The sequence below is a fragment of the Mandrillus leucophaeus genome, unplaced genomic scaffold (genome assembly GCF_000951045.1).
Source record: "Mandrillus leucophaeus isolate KB7577 unplaced genomic scaffold, Mleu.le_1.0 Scaffold126, whole genome shotgun sequence".
In the NCBI taxonomy this organism is placed as follows: domain Eukaryota; kingdom Metazoa; phylum Chordata; class Mammalia; order Primates; family Cercopithecidae; genus Mandrillus; species Mandrillus leucophaeus.
Genome location: NW_012100987.1, coordinates 2,749,657 through 2,764,888, shown reverse-complemented (window position 1 = coordinate 2,764,888; position 15,232 = coordinate 2,749,657). Strand labels below are relative to the sequence as shown.

The 15,232-nt window shown below is 37.8% G+C and overlaps 1 protein-coding gene across 1 annotated transcript in view; it reads right to left on the bottom strand.

The window, feature by feature from the left end:
• KLF12 (Kruppel-like factor 12) overlaps nucleotides 1-15,232 on the bottom strand; it is a 507,200-nt gene that overhangs the window by 19,276 nt on the left and 472,692 nt on the right. The window lies entirely within an intron of this gene.

Sequence of the window (15,232 nt, the reverse complement as noted above, 5' to 3'; positions counted from 1 at the left end):
TAAATAATATAAATTAAAAAGAAAAAATAATAAAAAAATAAAAATTTATAAGCTACTTGGGGCTAAGTAACTAATGAAGACATATAATAAGGAATGCAAACCTTCCCTATGGGGGTAGGGGGAAGAAAGTATACCAGAAAACAGCAAATTTAATTATCTAAGTGATAAAATTATCCTTATAAAAACATGTACTTTTATGATCCCCCCACAAATCTTATGCATAATATTCTTTGCTCCCATTGCCCCATTAATGAAACTGGAATTTAAGCATTCTCTCACCATGCTTGAAAAAAAAAAGAAAACAAGATCTTCAACTCTCTCCTCAAAATTAGAGGCTGATATATGGGGGTAGGGGAAGAGAAGATGGCTACTGCGCCCAGCCAGAGAGCTCAAGAGAGACCCATGTTTTCATTATACGCACCCAGTGCCTAGTATTTCATTTAAAAAAAAAAAAAAAAAAAAAAAGGAAAGAAAGTCTGTAAGTGCTCTCCTTAGGCTAGTCAAATTTTAGAAATGGATACCAAAAATTTGAGTAGCTACTGCATTGTGTTTTAACGGCACACTGTATCTTATGCTTGTGCTTTGAAGCAATTTAAAGCGCCCAATCTTATAAACACATTAAGAAAGCAGAAACTAAGTTCATGATGAGAGTAAAAAACTAATTAGAATGATAATTAAGTTTGTAAGATATCCAGCAGTATGTGTAAATGAGCCCTGAAAGGATATAATAAAGAACAGAATTGTCCTTTTTGTCTTCTTTCCTTTAAAAACTTGCTAGAAAATAGAAAGCTAAATTTAATTTTAAAAAAGTCAGCAGCAGGGACAGAATGGTGAATTTTCCATGAAAATGTTCCTATGGAAAGAGTTGGCTGGGACAATAAATGGAGTCAGACCCCTACCAGGGCCTGGGCTGCTGCTGCACCCAGGCGACTCTGCATCAGGTTAACAATGGTGATCAGAAACTTGATTTCTATTAATTTCTTTAGAAATAATGCATTTCCCTTAAATTCATTTAAATTAGAATTCCTGAAATTACGTGAATTCTGCAACACACGTAAGAGGAATGTGCTAATGTGTTATTCAAAACTGTTTTCTCTGGAAATAAGCTAAAAATAAAAATAGCCTACCTACCTTCTTTGCTCCTTTTGTCTAACTCACGAGTACACAGTGAATCCCTTTTGACAAGAGTCTTTAAAAATGTGTTTAATATTTTTCTGAATAATCTAAAGTTTTGACTTCACTTTGATTTGATCATCTTTGATTTTGGTTTCTTGTATTAAATCTATGAAATAGCAAACTTACAGAAAAAGGTATTGTGCATTTCTTTGCCAATAAATCTTAATAATTTTTTCTTAAGTTGAGACATTACATTTTTGATGTAAAGAGAAAAATCAAAGGACACTAGCTGGGTAGCAGGTGTCTAGCTGGGTGATCCCATGCCAGTGCTTGGTGTATAGTTTATTAACTTCCAAGTCTTCAATTCTGAAGGGATGGTCTCTACGTCCCATGATAAATCCTTAGGCCGTTTCCAGCTTTTGTATTTTTTAAAAAAGAATATGACCATTTTCAGCACAATCTGTGCTTCTCCAGTTCTGTGAAAAACCTGGACTAAACTAGAAAATTTCTGAAAAAGAAACAAGTTAACCAACACTAATAAGAAGCGCATCTATTTTTTAAAGTAAATAGTCCTCTAAATGTTAAAAAAACACAATATACAAAAAAAAAAAGGGTGAGGGAGGTGTGGTTGTTATTGTTCATCCTAAAAACTCTTTAACTCCAGTGCGGAGTTCATGTTAAATACAACTACGTATGCATATGCGCATATAAAAATGTAGGTATTATATAAATAGAATAAATGTTCTGGGAAAATAAAAACTCACATCGGGGTTTTTTTTTTTTTTTCCTTGAAATAACTAACTGATTTGTTATGAAAACGACTGTCTCTTTCAATTTTGGTTAAAGAAAAGGATTAAGAGTCACTAAGTGCATTTCCATGACATTTACCCAGCAGAAGGCAGAATAAAGTCTAAAGAAAACACCAGGTATTGAATGAATTCCCAAAACCCACCAAACAAAAATAACTTTTTCAGGTACCTCCCATTTCGCCATCTGAAATGCTGAAAGGTAAATGTGTACTGAGACAAAAGACAGGTGCCCTTTCATATTAAAATGACATGTGAGCAACGCACATAAGAGGAATGTGCAGTTTGAAAAAGCCTGTGTTAAACAAAACACCCATGTTCTCATCAGCCTCTCTATTATTTTCTCAAGCAACTGAAAAGGAACACCTTTTGCAACAGGAAGCACAGGCATTTTCTTAGGTTCAGAAGTGCATTTCTGAAACGTGTCCCTGTTTAACTTTTATAAAGTTACGGGGCCCCAGACACTGACAAATGAGCTTCATTACATTCAAGGCTCAACGTATTTGCTGTGACAATCTGTTTCACTTGAGGAATGGTATTTGCATATGAGGAAAAAAACCAGAATCAAGATTCCTATCTTGTCTTCTGGTTTCTGTTACATTAGTTCATGAAAGTTCACAGAATTTAGATCTGGAAGGAAATTAGGTACTTTCAAGATGAGGAAACTGAAACCTAGAGGCCAGGAAAGAGCTGAGATTACAAGGCTCCTGACTTGTCTACAGATAGACCAGGCGGCTATACCTCTTCATAGGTTAAGGCAGCATAAAATACCACAGGTTTTGAAATCTGAAAGAGCACACAGCCATATGCAGGCTTAGTCACCTATATGAAATCGATCCAAGGCCAAAAAATTAAGCTTTCTGAAAGCTTCCCAGTTTCCTCATCTGTAAAATAGGATACCATTTACTCCTACAGCACTGTTGTGAAACTCAAAAATACACACACTACATACCTGGCAAATAATACCCACTCAATAAAGGATATTTTATATTTACAAAATTCAAGGTTTATCTGTTTTTATAAAGAAATATAAATAATATAAAGTTAAAAATAGATCCTGTTTGCTGTTTTTTCAGCAATTAATTATGGTTTTGGGGTACGTGGACGCCAATCCTTATGCTGATTTTCTTAACATTTTAAACTATAAAGCTACTTTATAGGCCAAGCAGAACAATCTATTATATAATATCCATTTGGTCCTGTCAATTCAATCAAATAAGTAATCAATATGCCAGTCTCCATTCTACTGAATTGCCTGGATTGAATTAATTGACTATCTTTTTCATTAGGTATTATGAAGACCAAGTGGGTTCCTTCTTTCCTCCTCTAAATAATACTGCATATTCTCTAATAAGTATCGTTGATAAAAATTATATTTGCTAAAGCATATCGTACTTTCCATGTACCATATTTTGCTCTAAGAGCTTTATGGATGTTACCTCATTTAATTTGGACAACTTCTTAACGAAGTCGTTGCAATAACTAACCCCACTTCATCCAGTGTCATCACCCAGTTAGCATGTGTCTCAATTACCACACTCACCCTGCCTCTCAACATTTTAAATTAGTGCTGTCATAAACCAGGATATCTGGTCAGAACTGGGCATGGAGACTGCAAATGTGAGCTACTACTCACAGGACAGGCAATGGTATTAACAAAAACAGGCTAGCCCTTCTCACTCAGAAATCCAATATAAATGAACTAAAATATCCCACAATAAAAGTGAACTTCAGTGTAAGTAAAAAGTTCAAGGTCAAAAGACAATATTTTATTTGGCTGTTCTGAGTTTCCATTTCTATGTAGTGACCTTTCTTTTCCTATGTGACTGGTTACTTTTTCCTCTGTTTCTTTTGCAGAGACCTCTTCCTTTACCTGTCACATAAATGTTTCCCAAGATTTTGACTTAACTTCTAACCTGGCAGATGTTCCTCTTGGCTCATACGGCTTCCAATACAACCTATAAGGGAAAGGTTCCTAAGCAGCTATACCTCAGTCTCTCTCCTAAGTGCCAGAGAGGGAGACAGGACATTTCCAATTGGCGGTCTGAAAGCATCTTCAACACGATCAAAACTTCCTCAGCATTTACCACCTAAACATGTTCCTCTTCCAGTTTTGCTATCTGGAAAAATGATAACTCCATCTACTCAGTTACTAAATCATCAATGTCTCCAGTTGGAGAGATTTCTTGGACTCTTCCCTCTGTGTGATTCCCTGCCTGCCCTGCTCTAATAATTACATCTGCCAGTTCTGCCTTCCAAAATCTATCCAGCAGTCTTCCCAGTTTATCCCCACAGTGGTGGTCTACCTTGCTTTAGGTCCTTTCCACCTTTTACCAAGACCAGTTTCTAATGATTCTGTTTCTCCGTCTTGCCTCCTAGGCACACCAATTTATTGTCCATGCCGTAGAGAAAGAAAACTTTTTGAAAGATAATCTGATCATGCCACTTGTTGGCCCCACAGTACCCCGAGACACTCTCTTCCCACCACACTGTGATTGAAGGTTTTCCTCTCTGTCTCACTCAGCAGTGCCACACTGAGGATGGCTTTGAGCCTTCTCACCACTGTATCCCCAGGGACTAACACATTAGTGCTGTGTGCTAATAAAGACTTATTGATCAAACGAGTGAAACTACTTTAATTTAAATACTTTGTTCCTTTAAAAATAGAACATAGAAGAGTCAACAAAAGAGTAATCTATTTTTGTGAGACAAAGAGAATATACTGTTTACATTCTATCTATTCTATAATGTTTTCTTGTCTAATGAATTAGAATACATACTTTTGAAAAGAAAAATATATTTGTGAGGTATCATTTAATACTAGTGCCACTTGCAGTTCTAGTCTGCAAACAAATATTTTGTTTTAAACTTCTAAAATTAGTAACATGTGACTGAGCCTTGTATTTTGTTGCTCAAATGAGCATTATTTTAACATTTAAAATATATTTCTTACAATTCTATTATTCTTGGTTATGGAGATTTTTAATTGAATTATCACGAGCATTATGAATCAACATTTTATTTATTTATTTATTTATTTATTTATTTATTTATTTATTTATTTTTGAGATGGGAGTCTTGCTCTGTCACCTAGGTTGGAGCGCAGTGGAATGATCTCAGCTCACTGCAACCTCTGCCTCCCAGGTTGAAGCGAGTCTCTTGCCTCAGACTCCCGAGTAGCTGGTACTACAGGGGCATGCCACCACGCCCAGATAATTTTTGTAATTTTAGTAGAGATGGGTTTTGCTATGTTGGCCAGGCTGTTCTAGAAGTCCTGACCTCAGGTGATCCTCCCACCTCAGCCTCCCAAAGTGCTGGGATTACAGGTGTAAGCCAATGTGCCCAACCCTATTTTTACATATTCTTTAATGATGAATTTATATTCTATCAAAATACAATTTCTTATTGTCTTTAATAATTCCATTAAAACCACAAATTTTATATTAGTAGCAGTTAATTTTACCATTTAGGATAAGATGACCAACACTCAAATCCAGTTATTCTTAGGCAGAACGAGAGAAAGTAGAAAGACTGAAGATACTATATTCCATACCTTTTATATAACCCAGCTTTGATGGATATACGGATAAAATAAAGCCAGAAGCAAAGGAAGGAGAATGATGTCACGAAGACACTATAAAGATCCCATGGAGGCCGAGCGCGGTGGCTCACGCCTGTAATCCCAGCACTTTGGGAGGCCAAGGCAGGTGAATCACGAAGTCATGAGATCGAGACCATCCTGTCCAACATGGTGAAACCCCATCTCTACTAAAAATACAAAAATTAGCTGGGCGTGGTGGCAAGCACCTGTAGTCCCAGCCACTTGGGAGGCTGAGGCAGGAGAATCGCTTGAACCCAGGAGGTGGAGGTTGCAGTGAGCCGAGATCATGCCACTGTACTCCTCCAGCTTGGCAACAGAGTGAGACTCCATCTCAGAAAAAAAACAAAACCAAAAAATCCCATGGCATATTTAACTTTGTACCGTCATTGATAATTTATGTGCTAACATAAACAGAATTATGAAACACAACTCATTTAGTAATTTATTTATTTAAATGAGGTAATAATGGATAGGTTTAGAAGTCTTTTCTAAACATAGGAAAAAAGATCAACTTATTTTTTCAAATAAAAATAATAATTGATAGGTTTGGAAGTCTTTTCTAAATATAGGAAAAAAGATCAACTTATTTTTTAAATAAAAATAAGGTAAAACTTTTAAAACAAAATTTGATCAACTATGTACAGAATGGTTGCCTACATTCCAATCATTGTAAATCTTAAGCATATGTCTCTAAACAGTAACTCTCCATGATAGGTTAAAATGACTCCCTTCCCCATTAACGAAAATAAGTGCTACACCTGCAAAACATTTTGTTACCAATCCAAATTTTTTGTTTTCCTTGTTGGAGGTGGCACTGAAACATGTTTGCCTGCATAGGCAGGTGATGCTTGCTGCATCCCCCCAGTCAGGACGAATGACCCCTTCAGTGCTGCTGTAGCAACTGGCACAGAGCTCACTCGGGGCTTTCCTAGTACGTATTATTTTACATGCTGGATATGTGTGAATGAGGCCGTCTCTCCCACCAGATTTAGGACTCCTTGCTGTCTTCGTTTGTACATGACACCATTACATTCAAAGAGCTGTGTGCCAAACAAGCACTCCAGAGCAGTCTATTTAATTTTATTTAATGATTAATGCTTTTGGCCCACATCTTCTCACTGGCTTCTAACAAAATTTTAGTAGATTACGGAGAGAGACCAGTCTATGTTAATTAAAGCCTTAAAAACAGATTAAAGTCTCTTGCTCTCTCATTACTTTACCAACCCTGAAGGGTCGATGCTGAACGAGTAGGTACTGCTGGGTAGACATGCATAGCAGCATGGTTCCAGTGAAGAGAGAAGGCTCCTAGGTTATCGGCAAACTAGTCTGAGACCAGATGTAAGGACAAGCAGAGGCTTGAGAGAAACCAGAGTTTCAACCCCAGCTCTACTGCTTTCCTAATACCTGCCCGTGTTCACGTGCCCTAATCTTGCTCCTTTCCAGGGAGACGTGTGATGAGGATATGTAAGGCACTAGAAGAGCTATGTTTGTGTTCAAAGGTAAAAAAGAAAACCTGAGAATAATTCACACGAGTAGTTTGTCTAAGTTCACCAGTCAGTTAGAGGCCAAAGACAGATTGAAACTTTTGTCTCTGGACTTCAAGTTTGGTGATATTTCTATTATATTTTCTTATATCTCAGCAGTTACCAATATAGCTCATATTCACGAGCTATTTGATCAGGACTTACAAACAACTTATAGGGAGAGGATTTTTTCCTTGAAAACTGTCAGTGTGCTCTTTAATGATTTATTATCTTGGCATCACTAAGCCCTATGCTTTATCTAACAAGGAACCTAGATGGGGGGGGTTCTGAAATGGAGCTTTATGTGGAATGAGTTATTTAATTAATGAATACAGATGTGAAGTCATGAACAGCAGCACTCACTCATCTGAAGTTAAGACCTAGCAGCCACAAGCACCTGCGAACAAAAGGCCACCAGGATGCACAGCTGTCACAAAGCCCCTGATTTTCTTTGTAGGAATATCCTCAAACCACTTCAGAATCTCATCGAGTAAATGAAGATGAAGATTCAAATTAGAAGCGAGAAATACAGGAATAGCAGCAAGAAATGATGAGACAAGTAAGAAAGTGAGAAAGGACAGAATCTGCAATCATTTAGGATCACTGTGTGGAGGGGCGTGTGTACATATGCGTATGTGCATTCCAAATATGTAATCAAATATAATTAATGGAATAAATATGTTACAGTATTTGATATTAATTACAGAGGCTTCATTCATCAAGAGAAAAAATATGAAATAATGTGTGGTTTCATAAAGGTTGGGAAGAACATACTCTGGAAACAATTAAATCATAATTGCTTAATATTTTTAAGTGTCTATATGAATAAACTTCCTTTATGTACAAAATTCAGATATGAATAATTCCTAAGAAACGTGACTACCTTAAGTTTACTAATTTTTAAGGTCATAGGTATATGGTTTTCATACGAATTAAAATGAGTATTCTACGGGATTACTTACAGGGCCTCACAAATTTATTAGAGAACAGTATGTCAATTGGGGATAGAAAATATTTCCAGATTCATTTGAAACAGATTTTATCTTTATTTTGCCTTTTGAAAACTTCATCATTAAATTGTAATATTCTGCAGAACACTGATAATGTCAGTGTCATTGTTCCATTTTAATGTCATGTCATATATACCATGAGAGTTCTAGTTTCTTCTTTTCAGACCCTCTGCTAGACTAGACCCAACATCTGGTTCTGGTGCACCATCTAGTGGCTGTAGGAATCACTGATGCCTGAATGCTACTTGCTTGTACTGCACTGTAGAAATTACTAGATCATTTATTTTTTAGAAAATAGTGAGAATTCTAAATAGCAAAACCAAATTCACAAAATTATTTTCTTTTAAAATTCAAATGCAAATCAGTTAGTAAGCAATAGAATTCTTAATGTGAGGGAATCCATAGTGCATAATTGTTTTGTACAGCACATATTTAAATGACTATATTAATTTAAATGGCAGTGCATGCTCATTTAAGTACTAATATTTATTTTTGAATATGAATATTTAAAAAAATACTCTGTAAACTGCTTCACGCACAGAGACCCACAATTGAGACAGTGGATATAATTTACCTGCTGACAATAATGTGTATGTGACAGCTGAGATACAGTTTTTCCTTTTTAACATGCCTTAAATGATTAAGCACAAGCAGGTCATTAAAAAATACTTGGTCACATCTTCACGTTATTATCTAACCTGTACATTCATGAAAATATACTTATTTTTAATTTAGAAAGGCACTCCTCAGCATTTCTTTTACTACTCTAAATTCTTTGCTAATATCTAGAAAATGTTCCTCTTTCAAATACCTACAAATATGTTTAAGTTACTAAGTTGTAAATAGAAAGATGACTTATTAGGTACTTACATGGTACAAAAAGATCAAACATTAAAGGCAAAATTAACTATCTCAAAGGAAGTTTCTCACTGATACTTACTCCCCTCCCATAGCGTGCATGGCTCTCGTAAGTCAACTGTTATAATCCCAAACTCCAAATTAATTGTGTTGGTCACACACAAGTAACTTACTCAATATGCCTGAAGCAAAGGTAAGGCTAAGAGGATATTTACTAAGAGCATGCAAACCAACCTGATTCCCTAGAGAACTAGTTTTGATTTCATTTTGAACGCTGTTATAAAATCTTATACATAATTATAAATCAGAAGTCAGGATGGGCTCATTCTGAACTAGTTACAGAAAATCAACAGAATTTCACTTTCTTTCTTTTTAAAAATAATGTTATTTGACTGATAATAGTTCAAGGAAGCCATGCCTGCACATAGTAACTATCTCTCTGCTAAGTGGATGAATGGATTTGACATATCTTGGTTTTGGGCAGGTATTTCACATGGACATTTAGATGCAACTGTGAGGTAGAGAAATGTGAGCTGGAAACAGGAGAGCTAGGTGGATTTTGGCTACTGTTTAAAGAACTAAGACCTATTTGAATGGAGACCTCTCGGATCCTGCCTTTGGGTTTTTTCCTTGAACGCATCCCATTCAATACATTCATCAATTACCTGGCATAGATGAAGAAGCTGAAACAGACAGCAAAAATAATAAAAGCAAAGTGGGTGGGGAGAACTTTCAAGTCATTTCAGTTTATTAGAATAATGGGCCCAAATCAAGAAAATGAATATAAAATAATTATTTCTTAGACTTGAAAAAGTATGTGCAACCCTCAGAATAATGATTCTGTCCTGTATTTCCAGCCTGTGCCTCAACACTTTCAGTGATAGGGAACACACGACTTACAAGCAAAGCCATCATTAAGGGATGGCTCCAACCATACATAAAACGTTGCATGCTTAGGTTTAAAAGAAATCTATTTTAGGTACAAGGGTTAGACAAGATACAGTTGTCAGCAGTTTTTGATTTAGATAACCTAGTAGAGAGAGTAAACTGCTAAAAAACTTAACACCATTTTTGCATATACAGGCATATCTTATCTTCCTGCACTTCACTTTATTGCATTTCGAAGATATTGTGTGTGTGTTTGTGTGTTGTGTGTGTGTTTACAAATTAAAGTTTTGTGGCAATCCTAGTCGAGCAAGTCTACCGGTGCCATTTTCCCAACAGCATGTGCTCACTTTGCATCTTTGTGTCACACTTGGGTAACTGTCGCAATATTTCAAACTTTTAAATTATTAGTATATTTTTTATGGTGATCTGTGATCAGTGACTTTTGATGTTTCTACTGTAATTGTTTTGGGGTTCCATGAACTGTACCCAAGATGGCGAACTCAATAGATAAATGTTGTGTGTGTTGTGACTTCATTACTGACCAGCTGCTATCCCATCTCATTCCTTCTTTGAGCCCCCCTATTCCTTGAGACACAACAATATTGAAATCAGGCCAGTTAGTAACCCTACAATAACCTCTAAGTGTTCAAGTGAAAGGAAAAGTCATACATCTTTCACTTTAAATCAAAAGCTATAAATGATTATGCTTAGCGAGTCAGGCACGTTGGAAGCTGAGACGGGCTGGAAGCTAGGCTTCTTGAGCCAGTTAGCCAAGTTGTGAAAGCAAAGGAAAAGTTCCAGAAGGAAATGAAAATGTTATTCCAGCTAACACACAAATGATAAGAAAGCAAAAACAGTTTTATTGCTGATTTGGAGAAAGTTTGAGTGGTCTGGATAGAAGATCAAACCAGTTACAATATCCCCCAAAGCTAAAGCTTAATCCAGAGCAAGGGCTTAACTCTTCAATTCTTCAAAGCTGAGAGAGGTAAGAAAGCTGCAGAAGGAAAGCTGGAAGCTAGCAGAGGTTGGTTCATGAGGTTTAAGGACAGAAGCTGTCTCCATAACATGTAAGTGCAAGTTGTAGCACCAAGTGCTGGTTTAGAAGCTGTAGCAAGTTATCCAGAAGATCAAGCTAAGATCACTGATGAAGGTAGCCATACTAACCTACAGATTTTCAGTGTAGATGATATACCCTCCTATTGAAAGATGTCATGTAGGACTTTCCGAGCTAGAGACAAGAAGTCAATGCCTAGCTTTAAAGCTTCAAAGGACACACTGACTCTTGTTAGGGACTAATGGAGCTAGTAACGTTCAGCTGAAGCCAAGGCTCATATACCATTCTGAAAATCCTAGGGCCCTTAAAGAATTATGCTAAATCAAATGCTAAATCTGCTTATGCTGTATAAATGTAACAACACAGCTTGGATTTTACAGCATGGTTTACTGAATGTTTTAAGCCCACTGTTGAGACCTACTGCTCAGAAAAAAAGATGCCTTGAAAAATATTACTGCTCATTGACAATGCACCTGGTCACCCTAGAGCTCTGATGAGATGTACAAGGAGATGGATGTTGTTTTCCTGCCTGCTAACACAACATGCATTCTTCAGCCCATGGATCAAGGAGTCACTTTGACTTTTAAGTCTTATCATTTAAGAAATACATTTCATAAGACTATAGCTCCATAGCTAGTGATTCCTCTTGTGAATCCGGGCAAATTAAATTTAAAAACCCCTGGAGAGGATTCACCATTCTAGATGCCATTATGAACATTTGTGATTCATGATAAGTCAAAAATCAACATGAATAGGAATGTGGAAGTAGTTGATTCAATCCTCATTGATGACTTTGAGGGATTCAAGGCTTCCAAGGAGGAAGGAATTGCAGATGTGGTGGAAACAGCAGGAGAATTAGAATTAGAATTAGAAGTGGAGCCAGGTGCGGTGGCTCATGCCTGTAATCCCAGCGCTTTGGGAGGTTGAGGTGGGTGGATCACCTGAGGTCGGGAGTTCGAGACCAGCCTGACCAACATGGAGAAACTCTGTCTCTACTAAAAATACAAAATTAGCTAGGTGTGGTGGCACATGCCTGTAATCCCAGCTACTTAGGAGGCTGAGGCAGGAGAATTGCTTGAAACTGGGAGGCGGAGGCTGCAGTGAGCCGAGATTGCGCCATTGCACTCCAGCCTGGGCAATGAGAGGGAAACTCTGTTGCAAAAAAAAAAAAAAAAAAGAATTAGAAGTGAAGCCTGAAGATGTGACTGAATTCCTGCAATCTCATGATAAAACTTGAATGAATGAGGAACTGCTTCTTATGGATGAACAAAAAAAGTGATTCTTGAAATGGAATGTATTCCCAGTGAAGATGCTGTCAACACTGTGGAAATGACAATGAAGGATTTAGATTATATAAACTTAGTTGATAAAGAAGCATCGGAAGGTTGACTGCAATTTAGAAAGAAGTTCTATGGTGGGTAAAATGTTATGAAACAGCATCACATGCTACAGGGAAATCTTCTATGAAAGAAGAGTCCACCGATGTGGCAAACTTCATTGTTGTCTTAAGAAATTTCCACAGCCACTCCAACCTTTAGCAACTACCACCCTGATCAGTCAGCAGCCACCAACCCAGAGGCAAGACCCTCCACTAGCCAAAAGATTACGACTCTACAGGCGCAGATGACTGTTAGTACTTGTTAGCAACAAAGTGCTTTTTAATTAAGATATGTACTTTTTTAAGACAATGCTATTGCACACTTGAGTACAGTGTAAACACAACTTTTAAATGTAATAGGGAAACCAAAAAATTGTGTGACTTGCTTTCTTGTGATACTTACTTCATTGGAGTGGTCTGGAACTGAACCCACAATATCTCTGAGGTACACCTGTATTCAGAGAAGTCCATTCACAGGATGTGTTCCCTCAATTTGTGGTATGAAAACTTAAAAAGACACAATGATCAGCTGGAGTGAACCTATGAAGACACAGCTGAGAAAACTGGAGGTGTTTGATCTGGAGAATTAAGATGTGAGTTGGTTCATGACAGTGTTGAGAGGAACACCGGGGCCAATGAGTGAAAATTATAGCATTATCATTAGAATCATTCTGTTCAACCAGAAGATTCCAAGACCTAAACAGCACTGTAAGAGGCTACTGGACATTCTAAGAGAGAACTCTGCCTTCAGATTGTGTTGCAGAAGAATACGCGGCCACTCAGGGCACTTAAGGAGAGTTGGTTAAACTACTAATGTGGGAACAGTAGTCAGCCAGAAGTGCAAAAAAGATAATAACAGCTACAACCATCTGGTTGTTAAGAACAAATTTTTAAAAATACACATAAGTATGCAGAAAACTGCATAGCAGTGACTCGCTCTCTGTGAAATATGACACGCAAGGGGTTCCCCTAATTAGGAAACACTAGACTGTAACATATAAAGTTCATTCTGACCCTTAGAGTCTGTGATTTCATTGTATTAATAGCCAAGCTAATGAATTCTGCTTCAGCATAGCATTCCAGGTTCAGATTGTTCTGAATTACAATGCATAAATGATGTCTCCTCTGCTCTCATGGTATATGTTAGAATCTGTAAGATGCAAACCTATACTGCCATGGAGTTAAATCCTTTAATAGTACCTGATTAAAAATTTTCCTCTCTTTCACTGTTCATCACTTGGGTAAGAGAAGTAGAGGTGTCTGTGTGAAAATGAGGCTAATATGTATTCCAGAAAGCTCAAAGAGAATAGGGATAACTCAAAATATGTGATGAATCATTGTAGAAAGTCATTTCTTTAAAAACAGAAATGCTCCTATAAAGTCAGTAATATGGCCTAATCATACTTCCTGCCATGATCTGTGCTCACTATCTACTGGTAGGATGGAATATACTTTTTTTGTTGTTGTTGTTTTGAGATGGCATCTCACTCTGTCGCCCAGGCTGGAGAGCAGTGGTGTGATCTCGGCTCACTGCAAGCTCTGACTCCCGGGTTCACACCATTCTCCTGCCTCAGCCTCCTGAGTAGCTGGGACTACAGGCGCCCGCCACCATGCCCGGCTAATTTTTTTTGTATTTTAGTCGAGACAGGGTTTCACCGTGTTAGCCAGGATGGTCTCGATCTCCTGACCTCGTGATCCACCCGTCTCGGCCTCCCAAAGTGCTAGGATTACAGGCGTGAGCCACCGCACCCGGCCAGGATGGAATATACTTATTCAATTTCCATGTCTTCACACTCATTCTTTGCCTTAATGATAAAGAAACTGACTTAAAAGTAGAGCCTCGCAAACAGATAAAAACCTCTCGTTGGGAAGCTCAGAATCATAGAGAAGGAAGAATCTAGAATAAGTAGAATAGGGAGTCTGGGTACAGTGGCTCACACCTGTAATCCCAGAATTCTGAAAGGCCAAGGTGGAGGGACCACTTGAGCCCAGGAGTTTAAGACCAGCCTGGCTAACATAGTGAGACCCTGTCTCTAATTAAGTAGGAAAGGGAAAAGAATAGGGAGCAGAGAGGTAACATGGGCTAAACGGAAAAGGATGCTAATTTCAATTATTTTGATACCTAAGCTGTGAGGCAGTTTACAGAGTACAGTTATTTTCACATGTCTGAGACGGGAATCTGTTACATGTGAAGCCTCCAGTCAGTGACAGACACTGTCAAGGAAAGACACTGGACTGGACTTGCTTGCTGTGAGCCATGTTTTACCGGGAATGTGTGCATGAGTTTCCCTGCTCTATCGGCTTCTTTGGGCTTCACACAGTCCAGTCACCACTCTTCTTAGAAGAGGTGGTGGAATTGTGGCGCCCTCTTCCAATCTTCAGTCTTTTGCCAGGGCCTTGCACTAGAGGCATCCAGGAGGAACTGGAAGCTCAGGAAGCCAGAGGATGCCACCTGAGGGACACAGAAGGCAGAGGATGGGGTGGGCAGGGGCTAAGTGCAGAGTCACCAGTTCATTTCCTAGATGGATAGGGGAACAGTGGCAAAGGCAGTGAGTCAATTATGGTATCAATTTCCTTTTCTGTAAACTGTCAATACTAAAACTCCTCTCCCTATATTAAAAAATACCAGTGCAAATCAAATGGAGTTATGCCTGAATGTTTGTAAAAACTTCCCACAATGCTACGTATCTGTCATTTTTTATTTTCCAGTTGCTTACCTATTTGCTATTTGGGAGAGAGTTTTGAGGAGAGAAAAAAGCACGATCTAAAAGAATGGATAAAATACTAACTTTAAGAGAGAATAATTTTGTTCAGCTTCCTCTTTTATGTCCCACGTGGACATTTTTTAAAACTGATAGACTATATAATGATTAAGTGGTGATGCTGATTATGAGAAAGACTACTAAATCACTGTGTTCCCAGCATTCTAAAAGCTCAAATACTTCATTGGTTTCTCCAGTTTCTCTCTTTCTCGAGAGAGAGAATACACTCCGCCTAG